This window comes from Triturus cristatus, chromosome 1_1, assembly GCF_964204655.1.
Source record: "Triturus cristatus chromosome 1_1, aTriCri1.1, whole genome shotgun sequence".
NCBI classification, from domain to species: Eukaryota; Metazoa; Chordata; class Amphibia; order Caudata; family Salamandridae; genus Triturus; species Triturus cristatus.
The window spans coordinates 152065957-152088984 of NC_140579.1; the positions used below are offsets into that span (position 1 = coordinate 152065957).

Here is a 23028-nt window from a genome sequence, read left to right on the forward strand (position 1 = left end):
CCGAATGGCCCATCACCCAGACCGTTTTTCCTGGCAAAGATGAGGAAGTTTGAAAATCAATTTATTAAACAGAGCACAGCAAACGCCATTACACTTGCACACAAGTACACCAAAAGTAAAAACACCGACAAAATGTCGCAACCCTATTTTGCACAACTAACACACTTCCTCGCTCAGTGTTTGCATGGGGCCCCTTATGGTCCAATGTATTTTTTATAACAATTGGACTCCCAACGCCCCACCAGTTTGATGCATTCCTCCGGCAAGCATCCGGGCAGACAAGCAGGAGGGGCACCGTCGGTCATCCAAAGAGGTCGCTAGGAGGGCGGGAAAGGTTTAAATACCTTTACCCGTCCCTCCCACCGGAAGTGACGCTGCACCGAGGGGACCCACCAGGGTCCCCTGAACACTATGCTGCTGGCAACAGTGCCATCCTGTGGCACTAAGGCTGGCCGCCCTCTTAGGAGGGCCCCCTGCGTGTGCCCGGGGCAGCCTGGCACACTGTGTGATCTTGAACATGTCGCTGCAGGACCTCGACTTCTTTCCCTGCACACAGACTGTGTGAAAACTTCCTTTAGGTACAGTATCTGCCTCTACCCTGTTGACCAGTTAGGCAGCGTGCGCTAACTAATGAATGGCCTCTCAGCCTCAGCGAGTCAGGGGATGTTAATAACAGACGTTACTATTACCCGACCCGATGGTACTCATTTTATTGACCTCGGAAGGAGACGGTTTGAGCCGGCCGCACCAGGATGCAACTTTGTGCCCAACAAGTTGCCAACAGTTCCTGCAAATGCGCAATAAACGGCACTGCTCTGTAGTACTATCTTCTGAGTGACACGAAGTGGGACTTTAAAGTGTATCTCACTAGGCCTTCGCTCTCCAAAGTTCTCTGAACCACAGGGTTTTCTGAAAATGTCCCGGTTTCCCTCTACAACTGTGTGCGCGTGGCGCCTCAACTTCCACGCGGCCAGACTTAGATTTTATTTTTTTAACACTGTATATTTAAGAGTCCGTTGACCCCACATGCCTCTTTGCATTAAAATGCCTGCGTTGTTTACGTGCATTGTGCTCAAGCGTCAAATGTATAAAGGTAGACAGAACAACTGTTGACAGACCAATATCCGCATGCACATGTTCCTCACCCCTTGTTCTGTTCATTGGCTAAGCGGGACAAATGATTTAGTTACGCTGTATACGCACTGCAAAGTGTCACTCAATTTGAGTGATATTCTTGCACTTGAGACCCTAAACTCAGAACATTTGGCACACTTGTGCCTTATTTCAACTGTCAGTGATGTAGGCATGTCACTCATTGGACTTACTGCTGTGTAGTGGCCCATGAGCAGCACGCAGCGCTTTGTAAACTTCTCAGTCCGTAACTAACGAAACATAACAATGTCTCTCAGGAGCCCTTCCAGCACTCCACAGACGTGTCACTCAGACTGGTGCCAGTTGCAAGGAATGATGGGAACTGTAGTCCTCATTTGTGTTCGTGAGTTGGTGGCTGAGGCCAGGGCAGTCTGCACGGTGGAAGCCACTGAATTACTGTGGGGGGGGGCAGGGCTTTAAGTGGGGATGAATAAACTGGGGGGGGGGGTCTCTCAAAGGGGCGTGGCCAATGTAATTAAGGGCGTAGCTTAAAACATATAAGCTACAAATCTTTGCTTAGCATAGTGTGCCGCCCGACTTGTATTTTGCTGTTTCTGTCGTTGCATCCAGATGTATGCTACAACAAGTAACATCATACTTACAATAAGTCAGGACTATTGGCTTTGTCAATAGCTGTTAGTTGTATAAAATAAATAATCAGCAACTATGGCTTGTATATAATATTGAAAAAGCTTCCACTTGAAGCCCTGGTGACCCCAGACCATGATGCTGCCCCTGAGTTTAAAAAAGAGAAGGGAAATCCAGAGAGAAAATGACTCTTTAAAGCATTTCCCTTCTCTACAACGCTTACCTGGCACGACGTCATGTCGTATCTTCTCCACTAGTGAGAAGTGAGCCGTGTGAGCACGGGCACATGATGTGTCTGCTGTCACTGCATCCTAGATAGAAACGGACTCAGCAAGACCTAAGTATCATTCAGTGTAGTGAGGACTGCTATTTATATACGTACATTGCTAAGTTAGCACAACCGCGTTAGATGTTAGAAAGCCATCTTGCCGCTTTTGCACACAACACTGCAGTTACATGTTATTATTTGAGAAATGCTTGCTCGCCTTTGCTTCACTCGAGAACTGTCTGTTCACATCCCTGTGAACACTGTGTAAAGAAACAGTCTGGGTCGCTAGACGGTGCATGTTGTTGGGTTCAGGTTGATCGGCCCACTATTTAGCCATAACACGCACGCAGCTGCAAATACCTGAAAGTCGAGTGCTTTTAATATTGCAGGCTGCATGCTTTATACACATTCGGAAGAAGAGCTTTCCCAGGAGCAGAGAATACCTGATCCTGTGATGTGATTCCACTAAGCTAATCTTTACGGTATGGGGTTCACCATTCAAGCCTAGAGACCTTCTATTAGTCTAATAATAATAATATTAGTTTACTAGCGAAAGGAAGGTGGCTGTAATCCACTGTCATTTTATTATGATTTCTCCTTTCATTTTCTATGGTATTGTAACTATGCTGATGGTTTTGATTTTAATCATTTGTCTGCTTATGTTAGCCAAAGTACTGCATCTTAGGACACGAGGTTTATAAAATAAACTCTTTAAACTTTACAGTGTCTCTGTTTACTCTTGTTGTGGACTGATATGAGAATAATTACGAACAGGTATTTCTGATTCCCACCATTCCTGAGAATACATTAAGCCGCTTGTTCTGGGTTGTCTATCCATTGGGACCGCCGAGATAAAATCGGATAACGAATGGGACACTGATGCTGGTCGGATAAGGGGTTCTGAGGTGAGTTTTTGGTACACCACAATTCACTGAGGTCCTGGTTTCCTGTGCATAGTTCTGTGCATAAGCAGAATCCCTGCAACATGGCGCACCTAACGTTTGGTCGATTGATTTGAAACGCCTTAGTAGTGCTTATATTAGTCCACGACTCCCTCACTCTTGTTTCCGGATAACGGGAGTGACGGATTTAACCTACCTGTTTCTTGACTAATAGGTTCTTTCAAGCTTGATCATTTAAAAGGTTTCCTCTGAACCCTAGTCTTACTGATTAAACTCGTTGTTGATCTTTTGTGTGTCCTTATGGCGGTTGACATTGCTGCACATAGCCGTGCACCTCTGCGCTGTCATTTGATGACGTATGGGGTGCCGGAAGATGGGATGGCTGTTATTTTTGTGGTGAGCGCTGATGCGTCTTTCCCTTATGAGTTGTTTTACTCTTGGGTGACTTTCCGGCGGTGAATGCTGACGATGATACATTTCATTCCTATACTCCCACGCAGCTACCTGCAATCTATACGCCATATAGGACACAGGAAATTCCTATTTCTGCCTGGCAGCATACCATTTGGTTTAATGGCGCCCTTCCCCATGCAGTTACACCGGCTAGAATGGACCCGTTGTCAATTGCAGGGGCCACATGGCCGGTACTGGCCGGATTTACGCCTCATCCCCGCTATCTCACGGTAGCGGTGGCTGTGTTGCGGGTACTACACACAGCCCTTATTACAGTGCATAGGGCTTTAGTGCAGTAAGTGTCACGCAACGTGCAGGTGGGGGCACCTGCTGTTGCGGGACAACCAGCGGACCACCGCACGGTGGTTATTAGTCCTGTTATGGTTAATTCGGTAATAGGCAAGCGCCCCCAAAATAAGGATGATTTACCTTATTGGCTTGCTGAGAAATTTGACCAACTGGAGGTGGTTTTCCGCATACTACTCCTGTGGAGAAACACAGGATTCTCACCATTAGTTTGCCGAAAGACTTAGTCCCAGATATGGCCGATTGTGACAACTGGGGCAAGGTCTTTGCCGCGACCTACTCGAAGTGCTTCGGCACTCCGTCTATGTCTGTACTTCCCTCCGTCATTAAACGTGTTCAAGAAAATCACGGTGCGGAGGCTGCTGTAGAATTAGGAATGCGGCTTGTCGGGGTGTTCGATGTGGTTGCTTCCATGGTAATGGGCAACCTCAAAGGCGATGCCATGCAGTTCCAAGTAGCTAATAAGCTGGACCGCGTGGACGAACTCGACAGGCCTAAGGAGTTCGCTAAGATAATTGCAGAAGCCTACAGAACCATAGGCCGCAGTGCCTTAGGTGTAAAACCAACTGTGATAATTCCTGATATAGTACAGCAAACTAAGGTGAGATCGTCTGGTAAAGACGAACGCCCAAATTTTCCTAAACAAAATTGGCGGGCAAAGAAACGGGGTAAGCAGCAACAGAAACGGGGGTCTCGTCCTGCCTCACCCGTACAGTCAACTAGTGAATGCACATATGATCTGCGCGATCGCTCTAGTATTAAGTCACCTGATAGATTTCAGGTTTCTGAACAACGTTCTCCTCGTTCTTCACAGGAAACATCGGCTTCACAGTCCGGTGGCGGAGACCGTGGGAAAGGACGGGGTGCCCAGGGACGTGAGCAACCCCGTCAGACTGACGGTAAGGGCAAGCAGGACGAGTCTACACGTCAACGACCCCGTTTCAAAAGAAGAAAGTTGCTGCGCTAAGAGCGAGGTATGCCACAGATAGTGCGGACGCAGCTTCAGAACCTGACATGGGCACCAACGCTGCTCGACAGCGCGGTGGAAGTTACAGTAGTGCGACAAGCACTGCGTGCATATCTGGTGGCGACAGCAACTGACACGTTCATTACTGTAGAAACTGCTGACACTAGAGTGACTCCCCCTGACAGACTATACAATATAGTCCTTTTAATTGAAGGTGACATACAACGTACAATTCAAGGGATTTTTTGGGATAATCTGACCTCTTCATACGATATTTTATTGGCGGAGGCAGACTGGCCCCCGGCTTTCATTTTAGATGCTCCTAGAGGGGAGGAGGTGATCCTCCCGTCCTTTGCGCACACAGTGCCGAAGGACCAAGCTAAGAAGTTCGCCGAGGAGTGGGCTCTGGTGCTAGCACCGGCTTTGTATCGTAATCGGGTAGGCTGGGATAAATTGTCCCCTAGCCATGAGATTCCGTTGCGGTCCACGCCCCAGCCACAACCCCAATATCCCATGCGTCGCGAAGCAAGACCTCACGTCACGGCAATCCTTGAACAATTGGAATATCAAGGTGTTATTGAAACATGTGTCACCAAAGAATAATGCTTTATTCACTGTGACGAAACCTGATGGGTCGTACCGCCTGGTTTTGGATTACCGGCATTTAAACTCTCATTGCCGGACATGCGCGGTACAGAATACCCACAGTTCTGCTCTCGTCGATAGTCTCGTGAGAAAACGGTTTAAGACCACACTTGACATTTCCAATGGCTTTTACAGCCATAACCTGTCCTCTCTTAGTAGTCAATGGACGGCGTTTACATCGGGCGGTAAACAAAAACATTTTAAAAGATTACCCATGGGCTATAAAAACAGCCCTGGAGTCTTTGCCGCTCGTGTAGTCTCTCTGTTAGAGAGCATTGACCCTGATGCGTACTCATATGTGGATGATGTTTATCTCACAGATGACGAGTTATGGCCGCATCTGTGTCGCGTTGATCGCATTATTGTTTTGTTTGCAGACTTCGGTTACAAATTCAACTTTGCGAAGTCTCACATTGCAGAGTATACAGTGTTGTTTTTGGGTTACGAACTCCACAATGAAGGTCGAGGATTGGCTCCGCACTTCCTAGAGAAGTGCGCTTGCCTGCATGCTCCTACGACACTGAAAAAATTACAATCTTTGCTGGGCTTTCTGAATTTTGGTCGCACGTACATTCCTGATTATGCCCAGCATATCAAGCCGCTTTATGCCTTGGTACAACCTACTTTTTCCAAATCATGCTTGCTGCCGGAGCATTCAGCTATATTGCAATCATTGCAGGCTGACCTTCTTGCTTCAAAATACTTACTGACGCGTGATAACCACACTAACCTGGTCAGGCGCAGTGGGTTTCACATACGTAACGTTCAATGAGGGCGACACCGTCCCCATTGCCTACAAATCGCACCTGTCCACTTTGGCTGAACTGTGATTTTCCGCTGTCAAGAAAGTTTTGACGGCAGTACAGATGGCGATTCTTAAAGAACGAGCGCTATCGCAAAGGAAACGCATGTTGGTGGTCACACCATATCCTGCCCTTGAGGCAGTGACCAAAGCGAGTGTACCAAATTCTAAAGCTTTGCATCCACGGTGGATAAAATGGGCCACTTCCTTGACATCGCCCAACGTCACCTATATCGTTGACGCAGCACTACAGACTCAGGAGTTCTTACAATATGAATTTGTTCATCCAGCTCCTCTGTCCTTGCGCCCGCTCGAGGATTACCATTGTGTCATTTACACTGACGGTTCTGCGCAATCGGCGACTGGATCGAAGCATGCCTATTCAGCGGCCTGCGCAATTGTGGTGGGTACTTTCGTGAATGGTGAATTCCAATCTGATGTCGTGCATACGCAGTCATTGGGTGCTCTGGTTCTTGCACTGGAGTTTGCTGATTCTCGGGTCACCACTCTTATAGTGAGTGACTCATTTTATTGTGTTCAATCTTACAACGACAATCTACATTTTTGGTCTCAAAATGAATACCGTGATTCCAAAGGTAGCACAATTAAGCATAAAATGCTTTGGGTTCGAGTGGCAGAATTTAAAGAACATCTGCCTCTCGTGAATGTTATTCACACTCTTGGTCACCAACGAGTTGGTGTCCATGCTGTCAGCAACAGCTTAGCTGACGAAGCAGCAAAAACAGCAGTGGCGACATACTTAGTGGCAGCAGTTACAAGATCGAAAAGTAAGATCGATGATGAAATCTTGGCAGCTATTGCTGCTACAGAGAAGGGAACGAATTACCCGAGAGGTTTCCCTTCTCGTTACCATTATCGCTTAAGTCCTGATAATGTCCTGTTAGTGAGGATTAACGACGTTGGTGACAGATTGATTCCCAACACGGACTGCAGACCATCTTTGATATTAGCGGCTCACAAGGGCATGGCATCTGCCCATGCCGGTGTTGCAGCTACTGTATCTCTGTTACAACAACGTTACTGGTGGTGCGGTTTATATAAACAAGCTCGCGCTTATGTTCTTAACTGTGACATTTGCCAGCAGATTAAACCTTCATCTGCGGCGCGCCCACCACAAACTCAGTTGTACATATCTAATAAACCACTAGGGTGTGTTTATTTAGATCACTGCGGTCCATTTACCTCTGATACTGTGTACAAGTACATCTTATTTGCAGTGAACTCGTGCACACGTTTTCTGTGGGTATGGCCACAAAGGAGTGCTGATGCACGTACTGTCATCAGGGATTCGCGTGTCTTTGTGGGAAGTTTTGCATGTGGTACCTTTCATTCTGATCAGGGTCCTGCGTTCGCCTCTAAGGCTTACAAAGAAGCCATGAGAAATTTGGGGGTCCAAGTCAAATTTTCGTCTCCCTACCGACCTGAGGGTAATAGTGTGGTGGAGCGAATGAACCGTGACTTAAAGCAATCTTTGACAGCTAGGGTTTTAGGCACTGGCCGGAATTGGCTTGCCCATTTGTATAACGTCCAACGTGCACTTAATAATCTCCCTAGAAGGTCTCTGGGTGGGCGGACCCCATACATGATGCTCTTTGGCATACAAATGTTTGTCCCGGACCTTGATGGTCTAGACATGGCGGCGTCAGCCGCACCCTTTGACGTAGATGATCACTGTCTCTGGCTTCTTGTAGATTCTGCAATACAGCACAGTCTAGCGAAGGAACACGTGCCCTCCACATCTGATGCTGCGCTTCAGATTCCGGTAGTCAGCTGGCTACCTCGAGTTGGTCATCTGGTTCATGAGAAGGTGGAGAACAAGGAGGAGTTCGGCCCCTCTTATCGTGCACCGGTTCCAGTGCTTGGCGTGCAGGGTACACGAACAGTCATTTTACCTCCACTTCCTGGTCGCAAGGATAACAGGTACATCTCTATTGACAATGTCAAGCTACAGCGAGTGGCCGATTCTTCTTAGTATGTCTCCAACGGTTTCTTGCCCTGCGATGCTGAGAAATTCTGTTTTGGCTCCAGCTTCTACCACCTTGCCTGATGTTGCCGTCGAGATGCATACAGTTACTGGACCTTTGTTGCCACCGACAGCTGGTGGTCTACCTGAAGATACTGAGTATGCTTATCCTGCAGATTTCCCGTTGCCTGTTTTACAATCCACCACAGTTAACCAGTCGCGCTTCTCCTTTGACACTAATTCAATGACTTCCATTGCCCCATCAAAAGTTTCAATTTTTGCTGTCCGGTTTAAAAGACATTTTTTAATTCCCACTTGGACTTGCATTTGGCTGGTGCTCATATGTATTTTTTTGTTTATGTCCATTGGATTTGTGTAGTGTTTTTTTGACTTCTAAATGGACACTACCTGAAAGAAAGATCTACAATTAGACTAATTGATGGAACTTTGGCCCCCCACTCCTCATCACATATCATGAAAAGGAACCAGACTTTTGTGAACATTACTGCCTGGCCTGTTCTGGATGGGATCGCGTGGGATGCTGTTAAATTTCAAATTCATGGTCCCACTGAAGTAATCAATGTGCCAAATGTATTTCGTGTTTCTATGGGTGATGTAGTTAAGCAAAACATCCGCTCGGATGATTGGGATGTTCAATCCATAGAAGCACTGTTTTCTGATTTGAAATATGCTGCGTTTGATGCTGAGGATTTGTATTTAGATACTGCTAATTATGATGAGCAGTTTTGCTATCAACATTATGGCAATCATTTCCTTCATAAAGCAAATACTTTTAGAAATTTTGTAAATTATACGCAATGGGAACACTGTCCAGCGCCTAGGCTGGGCAGCTCCACCACGTTAGTGGACAAATTCACATATTTTTCTGATTTCAGTGTGTCGAATCCTGCCTCCTTTTACTTTAAAGTGGCGGCTGAGTCTACCTCGAAAGTTAGGCTGACACACACTAAATTGTTGTATTCCAAGTCCTTTATGGATGAGTTGGCAATCGGAGGTTATGATCTGTGGAAAGCTACTGTTGATCTTAAATCGGTTTGGGGCTCTAAACCGTGGCAGGTACAGGGAACAGAAGCTTTGCATCGTGCCTGCCTCATCCCGAGCCACATGTTATTTTTGAATTTGTCAATTTTTCAGACCACCTGTTTTGGATTGGCTACTTCTAAAAAATTAAATTCTCCCTCGACTCCGGATCTGGGTGCTTAATCTAATTGGGATAATCATATGGATCTGTCCCTTGCTACGTTGCAGTCATACATTTCTAATACATCCTTCAATATTTCCAAATTAAATCTGGAAGGGTGGTTAATATGGCAAACGAGCTCCGATTCCTGTCCACATCGGTTTCTGGATTTGAATCCGGGGTATATGCAAGTTCGTGTGGACCCCCGTTTTGAATCCTCTCATACTGTAACTACCCACTCAGTGGGGAAGTTATGCCAATCTTGGCTGCAACATTCCACCTTAGCATCTGTTAAACTTCATTTATCACAATTGAACGACAAAATAGATTTGAATGATTTTGTTAAGGGTCCTGCGGTTGGCAGGTCCAAAAGAAGGGTATATGCTGTTTATAACGAAGTTTGGAAGCTATCACAGATTGAAGCTGCATCCAGATTACGAGCTATTGATCAAGCCAATATGGAGAAAGTATTGGCTGTTATAGATAATAGCATTAACACCCTGTCTTCCAGAATTTATACGTTCGATAATATCATTTCATCTGTTGACATTGTGCAGGATGATTTGTCTGTTTTATATCATGGTCAAAATCAATTGCGTTCTATTATGCAGTTTGCATGGACATTGCAAACGTTAAAGGCTGGGAAAGTCCCTTGGGATTACATGAATACTTCATCTTTGTTGATTCCTTTTAATTTAACTGCAAAACAACAGTTCATGTCCATGAAGGATGCAACATACTCATTGCTGCACATTGAAAAGTTAGAACCTTTACCTTTCTCTGTTGCCGAATTAAACTCCGCTGTGTGGCTTATCCACGGGTTAATCACATTACCGTTTCCCCTGTTTAACCCCTTCTGTGCCTGTAGGAAGGTGGATATCTGACTATGGTTACCCCCAACTTTTTGCCTAGTGTCTAGCTGGTTTTTTGACTTAGTTGGCCTGAGATCCTGCCATTCAGGGTCTCAGGCTGTCTGCTCTCTCTTTAAAATGGACTCCATGTACCCTAGGTACATAACCAATTGGTAAGGATCACCTTATTGGACCCTGTACAGTGTACCCTAGATACCCAGGGCATAGGTGTGCCCTAGGCCTACCAGGGGCTGCAGCATGTATTATGCCACCCCTGGCCTGGCCTTCCATTTTGACACAACTGGCTGATCACTCAGCTGGGGCAAGGTCGTGTAATCACCCCTTGCTTAGGTGTAGTATTCCTATACCTAACTTACATATAGACACACGTGTACCTATCAGTCACTCCTATGGCAGGCCTTAACAATCCTGGAGGCAGAGTGCTTGGTAACATGTGAGATGGTGCTCTAGCATGAGCTGAGCCTGTCTGCAGCTTTCGGAACCTTGTCCTTATAGCTGTTCTATGATATAGCCTACCATATACTCTTAAAGTGCCTTATAATCCTAGACGGTTATGGTAACTATGGTTTGGCTTTATCGAAACATGTCGTGTAAGGTGTCTAACACTGTGGAATAATACCCCCATGCCATTTCTGGACATGAGAATATTATTCCCCCCTTCTAGAGGGAAAGACATGTTAAGATCATACTTCAACTGTTAGCCTCTGACCAAAGCCTCAGCATCACAAAATGGATGCTGCTGCCACGACACAAGTCTGACCTCCTGCAGCTGGGAGTGATCCCAGCCAGGGAGGCCTGGACAATAGGTTTCCTGATTGGGGAGGTGCTAGCACCTCCCCAGACAGCCTTTAGTGTATTGGGGCAGGGTGGGCTGAAAGGAATGAGACATGCCTGGGGCACACAAGGTGTTCCTTGCATAGTCCAGTTCAAACCGGCGCTGGGGCACTCCAGCCCCAGCTCTGGCGCGAAACTGGACAAAGGGAAGTGGGTGTAACCACCCCCTCCCAGGTCCCACCCATAAGGCGTGACCTAGCAGGTATCCCAGCCCCCCAGATTAGTATAAGAGTGGGAGTTGGGCCTCAAGACTTTAGATTATCCTGAACCTGCAAAACTGAACAGAAACTCTGGACCTTCGACATTCGACGAAAGAAGAAGACTGAAGAATCTCCCTTGTAGCCAAGGAGTGGCTACCCTGTGCAAACAGGCACCATCAAGAGACTACCCTTTGCTTTGCCCACATTCTACGAGGAACCGACTGCAGAGCCTGACCAGAGCCTTGACTTCCAGACTTCTCCGACCCTGATCCACATCTACAGCAGAGCTGAGATCCGTGGAGGCGACGAGCGACGTGGGACCGGCTACCTGGAAAAAGTGGCTAGTAACTTAAAGCGCAGCTTCTGAGGTACCCTCGAAGTTGTGCACCGGGGATTGAGAAGCCCCAGCCCCAAGCACCATCTGCACCGAAGATCAGCCCCCCACACTCCACGAGTCCTGCGTGGGGCCCTTCAGCATTTTCCTGCTTGCCGCGTCTGTCCGGTTGCTTGCCCGCTGGCTAGTGGCCTTTGTGACGACGCACCCTGAAATCTTCTGCGCTGGTTTGGCTCCTCCAGACTGGCTCCCGCTTCTCTGCAAAGAAGAAGCACCCCAGACCTTCCTGGTCTGCACCAGAAGCAAGTCCTTCATTCTTCGTGGGTTCCGCTTGCCAAGGCTTGGTGAGTCCTAGTCCAACTTCGACGCCGCCGACAGCAAGAGCCTTCGTGGGACAGCTCCCCTCCTGGTCCTGGTCGTCCTCGACGCTTCCTGGTCCTCCTGGCTGCAGCGACAAGCTTCACCTTCACCTGCAATCTTCACGACATCGCCTGGTTCCTTCCTGGTTCCACGTGGTCACTGGCTAGTGACCTTGACTCTGTCCCTTCTGCTTGCAGGTTTCTTCTCTTCTTGATCCCAGCCTTGGGATCCACCGGACACTCTTCACTGACTGCCTGTCAGCATCTTTCTTCAGGCATCCATAGGAGTCGACGACGAAAACGACGCATCTTCACCCCTATGCACCCGCAGCCTGTGGGCTAGGTAACTTGGGTACTCCGGTGCTCATCAGGATAGTGACTATCCTAGTGTCTAGTTTTCAAGTCTCAACTTCCTAGCTACTCCGGAAGTGTCCTAAATCTACCGTTTTCTAAACTGTACTATTGCTATTGACTTTTACGCATTACGCGTGAGTGTTTCCACTCTGCACACGAATCCCGTGGGCCTCCCACTTCCTAACTAACGCTAGTGTAGTGTAGCCCCAGCGATTCCCTAGGCCTAGGCCTATTCTATTTCCGTGACAGTGGTTCTTATACCACTTACTTAGTATATGGTTTGCGTGGCCCCTAGGGCCTAACTGTATTACTTACCTGTGTGACTTAATGTATGCTTAAATAAAACTGTGTTGTACTTACCTCTAATCTCATAAAGAGTGCTGAGGGTTTGACTAGAATAAATACACTTTATTTTATATATATATATCTGTTGTGGTGTCCTTTCATTTGGTATTCAAGGGATTATATATGGTATCACAGCTGGCTTCACATGCCATTCAGAGTTTAGCCTAAGACTGCTCTTGTCCATGCTACCACTAGGATAGCTGACTTTACAACCAATCACCATAAGGGTATTTGGACTGATATAAGGTGTACACTAGAACTAGTGACATCATACATCAGGCCAACTTCTCACAGTGCCCATGACGAGATGGTCTCGTCATGGAGCACAGTCGCGCTGTGCCCATGACGAGACCATCTCTTCATGGGATCCACCCTTGGGGAAAGCGCTGGCGCTCCCCCCGTGATTCCTCGATCTTTTTTTTTTTTTTTTTGCTGGGGAGGCAGGGGAAGACCTTCCCCTGCCTCCCCCCGCCCGCGTCATCAATGACGTCAGCGCGTGAGGACGTCATCGGAGGCTTCCCCTTTGCTCTCCGAGGCGCAGGAAGCCATTTGCTTCCTGCGCGTCAGAGAGTAAAGGTCAGTTTCGGGGCTGGGGAGGGGGGCTATTTTGTGATCGGTGGGTGCTGGTCGCGTAGGGGGGTGGGGGGAATCTAAATAAGTGCGAGGGGTTGCAAAGTGCCCTGATTTTTTTTTGTTTTACTATAAAAATACACAGAGTTTGCCAGTGAAATTTACTCGTGTAACGTTGAAGAGCATTGTTGTTCCCGGGGGGGCCAAATAAAGTGAGACAGAGGGGTTGCAAAGTGGCCAGATTGATTTTATTTGCTTCCAAGTACACCAGTATCAGAGTTTGCCAGTGCAGTGCGACTTTCGTTTTCTCGTCTAACTTTGAACAGCATTGTTGTACCAAGGGGGGGCGAAAGAAAGTAAGACAGAGGGGTTGCAAAGTGGCCAGATTGATTTTATTTGCTTCCAAGTACACCAGCATCAGAGTTTGCCAGTGATGTGCTTCTTTAGTTTTTTTGTCTTCCTTTGAACAGTATTGTTGTTCCCAGGGGGGGGCGAAATAAAGTAAGACAGAGGGGTTGCAAAGTGGCCAGATTGATTTTATTTGCATCCAAGTACACCAGCATCAGAGTTTGCCAGTGAAGTGGTACTTTCGATTTCTCGTCTAACTTTGAACAGCATTGTTGTACCAAGGGGGGGCGGGGCGAAAGAAAGTGAGACAGAGGGGTTGCAAAGTGGCCAGATTGATTTTATTTGCATCCAAGTACACCAGCATCAGAGTTTGCCAGTGATGTGCTTCTTTCGTTTTTTTGTCTTCCTTTGAACAGTATTGTTGTTCCCAGGGGGGGCGAAATAAAGTAAGACAGAGGGGTTGCAAAGTGGCCTGATTTATTTTATTTGCATCCAAGTACACCAGCATCAGAGTTTGCCAGTGCAGTGCGACTTTCGTTTTCTCGTCTAACTTTGAACAGCATTGTTGTACCAAGGGGGGGCTAAATAAAGTAAGACAGAGGGGTTGCAAAGTGGCCAGATTGATTTTATTTGCATCCAAGTACACCAGCATCAGAGTCTGCCAGTGTAGTGCTACTTTAGTTTTCTCGTCTTCCTTTGAACAGCATTGTTGTTTCCAGGGTGGGAGAGTGTACCATTTCTGGAGGTACTGCAATACCTGGTTGATGGGTGAATTGGAAAACACAATGTGCACCATGGTTCTGTGTTTATGGATGTGGTCTACCATACTGCTTATGTTTTGTAAGGATGTAAGCAATGGGCAGTGAAACGGTTCCCTTCAGGGCCCTCTAGTCATGTCCATAACTTTTCAGGTGAAACCACTCGCTGATTTCTGAATAGTTAGTGAGAGATCGTTTAGGTAACCATGTTGTTTCTGCTTACATTTCACATGCTTTGCATTCCCTAGGAGTTTTTTTTTTTTTTTTTAGGCAGCGTATTACTCTTATCAAGTGCATAATTTGAATTGAGCCACATCCAAGTGTTTATAGCGGGCACAATTAGGTTATAGCTGAAGGCAGTGCGAGTTTCTCTCAGTGGGCAAGTATGGCGTTCAGTGGGGATGTGGCACTATGGCCGGAGCTGTTGAATTTGGAAATGGGGAACCGGGTTCAGCATTCATGACCAGTCCACGACACCACTATACTTTCCCATGCTAGACCGTAGAAGGCCCCACTAGACCTTAGAAGGCTTGATGTCTTAGCACAAGCAGGTGTACTGTAGTGGTGTCAACTTACAAAAGAGTACAAAGTACAAGTAGAGGTATAAAAGTGCAATAAATGGCAGACACGCAAAACACAGGAACACACTGGGTAGGCACTTCTACGGGCATGGAGAACAGAATTTCATATAATTTGAAGACTTCCTTCACACAATAGAGGGTGTGAATTAAGTTTGGAAGTGTCTTTGCAGGAGGAGAACTTCGAGGTTAGTTTTGAAGGACTGGGAAGAGGGAGGGGGTGGTCCGGAGCTGAGGCTCAGTTCCAGATTCTCGCCGCTTTGCTTGTAAAGGATTGGGCCATCGATCTTTTCTTTTTGAAAGTGGGAGGTTCAAGCAATATATTTTGCGCAGTATGTGATGGTATAGAGCATTATATGCATATGTTACAATAAAGTTTTTTTTCTTCTTTTTATTCTAGTCTAAAGCTTTTCGATGGTGGCTGTTCTGCAGTTTTGTGTAGTTGCATTGTGTTGGTAAGACATTTTTTGTTGTTGTATTTACACCAAATGAGTAATAATATAATGTCTGAATGAATTTTTTTGTAAGTGATGTCATAATGGCAGCATATTTAGTTAGTGGTTTGAGCATGAAATTCTTTGCGATGTGTTTTGCATAGTCTTATGTGTAATTGCTTTTCTCTTTCTTTTTTAGTGGGATATTGTTGATCCATACTGTGTCTGTACAGAGTTGGTGGTGGTGAGTAGTTTAGCTGCCTCTGGCAAGTGAGTGGTATTGTTTTGGAGTATATTTGAGTTTTTGATAAAGGTGCTTTTTGTTTATTACTTATTTCACAAAGAGTTTGTTGTTGTTGACTTGTTTGACAAGTTACCTTTATTAGTAAGCAATATGGCTAGCCGTAGAATGACTGCTCAACAGGTGGTCGGTATGCTTCTTGAATCTTCCTCTGAGCATGATTATGAGACTGACAGTGCGTCTGAGGGAGAGGAGGGAGGGGAAGATTCTGGCAGTGAGTTTTCACTCAACATGGAATCATCGGATGATGAAGGTACTCTCAGTGCAGATGAAGGTACTCTTGGTGTGGATGAAGCAACTCTCAGTGCGGATGAAGTGCCTGTCTTAGAGGAGGAAACTGCTGTGCCGATGGTGCAAGAGGCATCTGGATTGCAGTCTGAGGCTGCTAGGCTTCCTACTGGAAGTGCTGGACTTTGGGTTGATCCAAACATGGTGCAGCCGGTGTTGCCTGCCTTTAGCGGTGATGCAGGGTGTACAGTGAATTGTGAAAACTTTTTGCCTATACAGTTTTTTCAGTTGTTTATGGATGATGTATTTTTGGGTGAGATTGTTGAGCAGACGAATTTGTATGCTGAACAGTTTTTGAGGAACAGCGACAAACTTAGGCCCCAGTCTAGAGCTACCCGGTGGACTCCCACATATCTGGAAGAGATTAAGAAGTTTTTGGGTTTGACTTTATTGATGGGTGTGGTAAGGAAGCCAACCTTGGCTTCATATTGGTCTACTAGCCCCTTGTTGGCAACTGCCATATTTCCTGCAGTTATGACTCGTAATCGGTATTTACTTTTGCTACGTATGCTGCATTTTGTTGATAATTCTATGGCGTTGCCACGAGATCACCCTGACTGTGACGGTCTTTTTAAGATTCGGCCCGTTCTTGATCACTATGTGGATCGATTTTCTGAGATCTATACTCCAGGGAAAGAAATATCTATTGATGAGTCTTTGGTCTTGTTCAAAGGGCCGTTTGGTTTTTAGGCAGTACATCCCCAGCAAGAGGGCACGCTATGGAATTAAGCTGTATATGTTGTCTGAGAGTAGGACAGGATATGTTTTTAATTTTCGTGTGTACACTGGTAAAGATTCTACTATTGACCCCCCAGGTTGTCCGTCCACTTTTGGAGTTGCAGAGAAAATTGTGTGGGATCTTGCTAGGAGACTGTTTAACAGAGGCCACCATCTGTACCTTGATAACTTCTATACTGCTGTGCAATTATTTAAGGAATTGTATAAAGTGGACACTTTTGCATGTGGCACAATCCGCTCTAACCGTAAAGCTTATCCGAAAGAGCTTGTTTGCAAAAAACTTCAGAGGGGGCAGTGCAGTTCCTTGCGTAGTGATGAACTACTAGCTGTAAAATTATTTGTGGACAGGAGGGATGTGTACATGCTGACTACCATCCATGATGAGAGTACTTCACCTGTGGCTGTTTGGGGTCAGGTTGCTGAAGTGCGCAAACCTGTGTGCATTCTAGACTACAATAAGCACATGGGTGGTGTTGACAGAGTAGATCAGAGGTTGGAACCTTACTCTGCTATTCGGAAGGCTTATGTTTGGTATAAGAAGTTGTCCATCCATTTCTTCGAATTAGCAATGTTCAATGCTTTTATTGTGTTCAAGGAGTGTTCTCCTGCGTCAAAGTTGACATTTCTTCAGTTTCAGCACTCTGTGATAGCTAGCCTTGTTGTTGTGGAACAGGCAAGTGTTCCTAGATTTGGAGTGGTGGAGGATGTGGTTCGATTGAAAGATCGCCACTTTCCTGATTTCATCCCTCCCACACCGGCAAAAGATTTTCCCACTAGGAGATGCAGAGTCTGTTGGCGAAGAGGTACGCGGAAGGAGATTCGTATGTACTGCCCCGACTGTCCATCTAAACCTGGGCTGTGTGTCCCTGCTTGTTTTAGAGCGTACCATGCGCAAAAGAATGTTTGGGAGCATTCATGAGTGGTAAAGTTAACTGATTGGTTTGTATTCTTTGAAAAATTTGATTCTGTTTCAAGGTTGGCGTTAGTTCAATGTGTTTAGTTTCTGATTTTGTGTTTGTAGATTTGTATCTATTTGTGATTTGTTTGTGTTTTTATGTTTGTCTAAAAAAATCCTAAATGTGTTGGCAGTGTGTGTGTGGACTGGCACTTCTTTGGCGGTGTACGTGGAATGGTGCTTGGCTGGCGGTGTGCATGGACTGGTGCTTGGCTGGTGGTGTGCTGGTGCTTGGCTGGCGGTGTGCGTGGACTGGTGCTTGGCTGGCGGTGTGCATGGACTGGTGCTTGGCTGGTGGTGTGCGTGGACTGGTGCTTGGCTGGTGGTGTGCGTGGACTGGTGCTTGGCTGGCGGTGTGCGTGGACTGGTGCTTGGCTGGCGGTGTGCGTGGACTGGTGCTTGGCTGGCGGTGTGCGTGGACTGGCGATTGGCTGGTGGTATGCCTGCACTGGCACTTGGCTAGCGGTGTGCGTGGACTGGTGTTTAGCGGTGTGCGTGGACTGGTGCTCGGCTAGCGGTGTGCGTGGACTGGTGCTCGGCTGGCTGTGTGTGAGTAGTGACTTGCTGCTGGTCACTACACACACTGCTGCTAGCTGAGTGCCACTCCACGCAATCCATCTGCTTGTGTAGTTGCTGTGTCAGGAATGTGGGCGTGTGAAAGTGATGGGCCCTTGAATGGCGCTGTGTGCTGGTGTGAGTTTTGTTATGTGATGGGCCCGCGGCTGGCGGTATGAATGGTTTTGTATGTCTCACGCGTATGAAAGGTGTATGAATGGCCTGTAAAGAGGTTGGTGCCTTGTCGTGGCTTTACAGCTCACGAGCTGTGAGTCAATGGTTCAGTTTCTCGCCCTTTCAATTATTAACAGTGCATTACATTTTTGTGAAATCACTTGCTAATACAATTGTATATTCTGAACCATCACTCACTCTCGTGCCAAATCCAACCAGTATGTGTGTGTGCTTGAGGATTAGATGGCTGTGCAGTAATATTTGCCTTTCTGGAGCAGGTTGTACCTTGTCCCTTTTGTGAATTTTGTAATGTGTTGTTTTTGTGCCTGGTGGTGCGAATGGTCTTGTGTGTATCACGTATGAAAGGTGTGTGAATGGCCTGTAAAGCGGTTGGTGCCTTGCCGTGGCTTTACAGCTCACGAGCTGCGAGTCATTGGTTCAGTTTTTTCTCCATTGAATTATTGACAGTGCATTTCATTTTTGTGAAATCTCTTGTTAATAAAATTTAATATACGAACCATCACTCGCCCTCGTGCCAAATCCAACCAGTATGTGTGTGCGTTTGAGGAATAGGTGGCTGTGCAGGATTCTTTGTCTTTTTAGTTTCTCTGCCAAGGTGTATGTTCCATGTAAAAATAACCCACCAACTGTAGATATTGTCGTAAACCCATGGGAGTTCATGGTGATGTCTCTCTTGTGAATTCCAAAAAGGTTTTTTTATCCTCAATGTCCTGCAAACCTCAAAATATCTGTCACATTGTCCATGCAATATTGTGCCGAAATTCTCACGTTGTAGAAACAATGTCAAAACCTTCTGGTTTTGCAAGGGGGTCAACTGTCTTTTTGGCCCGTGCTCGGCGGCCATCTAGGGAAACCTACCAAACCCATACATTTCTGAGAACTAGACACCCGGGGGCTTCCTGGGAGGTATGGCTTGCGTGGATCCCCCAATGTTTCCTTACCCAGAATCCCCTGCAAACCTCAATTTTTGCTGAAAAAATCACTTTGTTCACACATTTTGGGGTGGGAAAGTAGTGTCATCACCGGGCTCACACAAATTTACCACCACCCAGCGTTCCCCCAGGACTCCCGGTAAAAATGGTGCCTCATTTGTGTGGGAGGCCCAAGTACCCGCGGCAGGCAAGGGCCCAAAACGTAGTGAGGCGACATCAAAATGGCCTATCGCAAAACCACCTGGTTTTGCAAGGGGGGTCACTTAGGTTTTTGGCCCGGTGCTCGGCGGCCATCTAGGGAAACCTACCAAAGCCACGCATTTCTGAAAACTAGACACCCGGCGGCTTCCAGGGAGGTATGGCTTGCGTGGATCCCCCAACGTTTCCTTACCCAGAATCCCCTGCAAACCTCAATTTTTGCTGAAAAAATCACTTTTTTCACACATTTTGGGGTGGGAAAGTAGTGGCATCACCGGGCTCACACAAATTTACCACCACCCAGCGTTCCCCCAGGTCTCCCGGTAAAAATGGTGCCTCACTTGTGTGGGAGGCCCAAGTACCCGCGGCAGGCAAGGGCCCAAAACGTAGTGAGGCGACATCAAAATGGCCTATCGCAAAACCACCTGGTTTTGCAAGGGGGGTCACTTAGGTTTTTGGCCCGGTGCTCGGCGGCCATCTAGGGAAACCTACCAAAGCCACGCATTTCTGAAAACTAGACACCCGGCGGCTTCCAGGGAGGTATGGCTTGCGTGGATCCCCCAACGTTTCCTTACCCAGAATCCCCTGCAAACCTCAATTTTTGCAGAAAAAATCACTTTTTTCACACATTTTGGGGTGGGAAAGTAGTGGCATCACCGGGCTCACACAAATTTACCACCACCCAGCGTTCCCCCAGGTCTCCCGGTAAAAATGGTGCCTCATTTGTGTGGGAGGCCCAAGTACCCGCGGCAGGCAAGGGCCCAAAACGTAGTGAGGCGACATCAAAATGGCCTATCGCAAAACCACCTGGTTTTGCAAAGGGGGTCACTTAGGTTTTTGGCCCGGTGCTCGGCGGCCATCTAGGGAAACCTACCAAACCCACGCATTTCTGAAAACAAGACACCCGGCGGCTTCCAGGGAGGTATGGCTTGCGTGGATCCCCCAACGTTTCCTTACCCAGAATCCCCTGCAAACCTCAATTTTTGCTGAAAAAATCACTTTTTTCACACATTTTGGGGTGGGAAAGTAGTGGCATCACCGGGCTCACACAAATTTACCACCACCCAGCGTTCCCCCAGGTCTCCCGGTAAAAATGGTGCCTCACTTGTGTGGGAGGCCCAAGTACCCGCGGCAGGCAAGGGCCCAAAACGTAGTGAGGCGACATCAACATTGCCTATCCCAAATGTCGCATCACTACGTTTTGGGCCCTTGCCTGCCGCGGGTACTTGGGCCTCCCACACAAGTGAGGCACCATTTTTACCGGGAGACCTGGGGGAACGCTGGGTGGTGGTAAATTTGTGTGAGCCCGGTGATGCCACTACTTTCCCACCCCAAAATGTGTGATAAAAGTGATTTTTTCAGCAAAAATTGAGGTTTGCAGGGGATTCTGGGTAAGGAAACGTTGGGGGATCCACGCAAGCCATACCTCCCTGGAAGCCGCCGGGTGTCTAGTTTTCAGAAATGCGTGGGTATGGTAGGTTTCCCTAGGTGCCGGCAGGGCTAGGGTTTAAAAACTACAGCTAGTCACTTTGCCAAAAAAGGGTCATTTATCACTGCAAAATTGAGGTGTGACCACGTTGCGTTTTGCGCCGTTTCCTGTCGCGGGCACTAGGCCGACCCGCACAAGTGAGGTACCATTTTTCTCGTAGGACTTTGGGGAACGCGGGGTGGGTGGAAATTTGTGGATCCACGCAGATTCCAGAACTTTCCATCCCAGAAATGTGGGGAAAATGTGTTTTTTTTTGTCATTTTTCTACGTTTGCAAGGGATTCTGGGTAACAGACCATGGTGGGAGGCAGTCAAGTCACCCCATCCTGGATTCCCCTGGGTGTCTAGTTTTCAAAAATGTATAGGTTTGCTAGGTTTCCCTAGGTGCTGGCAGGGCTAGGGTTCAAAAACTACAGCTAGTCACTTTGCCAAAAAGGGGTCATTTTTCACTGCAAAATTGAGGTGTGACCACGTTGCGTTTTGCGCCGTTTCCTGTCGCGGGCACTAGGCCGACCCGCACAAGTGAGGTACCATTTTTCTCGTAGGACTTTGAGGAATGCGGGGTGGGTGGAAATTTGTGGATCCACGCAGATTCCAGAACTTTCCATCCCAAAAATGTGGGGAAAATGTGTTTTTTTTTGTCATTTTTTTACGTTTGCAAGGGATTCTGGGTAACAGACCATGGTGGGAGGCAGTCAAGTCACCCCATCCTGGATTCCCCTGGGTGTTTAGTTTTAAAAAATGTATAGGTTTGCTAGGTTTCCCTAGGTGCCGGCAGGGCTAGGGTTCAAAAACTACAGCTAGTCACTTTGCCAAAAAAGGGTCATTTTTCACTGCAAAATTGAGGTGTGACCACGTTGCGTTTTGCGCCGTTTACTGTCGCGGGCACTAGGCCGACCCGCACAAGTGAGGTACCATTTTTCTCGTAGGACTTTGGGGAACGCGGGGTGGGTGGAAATTTGTGGATCCACGCAGATTCCAGAACTTTCCATCCCAGAAATGTGGGGAAAATGTGTTTTTTTGTGTCTTTTTTTACGTTTGCAAGGGATTCTGGGTAACAGACCATGGTGGGAGGCAGTCAAGTCACCCCATCCTGGATTCCCCTGGGTGTCTAGTTTTCAAAAATGTATAGGTTTGCCAGGTTTCCCTAGGTGCCGGCAGGGCTAGGGTTCAAAAACTACAGCTAGTCACTTTGCCAAAAAAGGGTCATTTTTCACTGCAAAATTGAGGTGTGACCACGTTGCATTTTTGCGCCGTTTCCTGTCGCGGGCACTAGGCCGACCCGCACAAGTGAGGTACCATTTTTCTCGTAGGACTTTGGGGAACGCGGGGTGGGTGGAAATTTGTGGATCCACGCAGATTCCAGAACTTTCCATCCCAGAAATGTGGGGAAAATGGGTTTTTTTTGTCATTTTTTTACGTTTGCAAGGGATTCTGGGTAACAGACCATGGTGGGAGGCAGTCAAGTCACCCCATCCTGGATTCCCCTGGGTGTCTAGTTTTCAAAAATGTATAGGTTTGCTAGGTTTCCCTAGGTGCCGGCAGGGCTAGGGTTCAAAAACTACAGCTAGTCACTTTGCCAAAAAGGGGTCATTTTTCACTGCAAAATTGAGGTGTGCCCACGTTGCGTTTTGCGCCGTTTCCTGTCGCGGGCACTAGGGCGACCCGCACAAGTGAGGTACCATTTTTCTCGTAGGACTTTGGGGAACGCGGGGTGGGGGGAAATTTGTGGATCCATGCAAATTCCAGAACTTTCCATCCCAGAAATGTGGGGAAAATGTGTTTTTTTTTGTCATTTTTTTACGTTTGCAAGGGATTCTGGGTAACAGACCATGGTGGGAGGCAGTCAAGTCACCCCATCCTGGATTCCCCTGGGTGTCTAGTTTTCAAAAATGTATAGGTTTGCCAGGTTTCCCTAGGTGCCGGCAGGGCTAGGGTTCAAAAACTACAGCTAGTCACTTTGCCAAAAAAGGGTCATTTTTCACTGCAAAATTGAGGTGTGACCACGTTGCGTTTTTGCGCCGTTTCCTGTCGCGGGCACTAGGCCGACCCGCACAAGTGAGGTACCATTTTTCTCGTAGGACTTTGGGGAACGCGGGGTGGGTGGAAATTTGTGGATCCACA

General features: G+C 47.2%; 1 protein-coding gene across 1 annotated transcript in view; it reads left to right on the forward strand.

Moving 5' to 3' along the window:
- LOC146869867 (uncharacterized) overlaps positions 1-23028 on the forward strand; it is a 196992-nt gene that overhangs the window by 122925 nt on the left and 51039 nt on the right. The window lies entirely within an intron of this gene.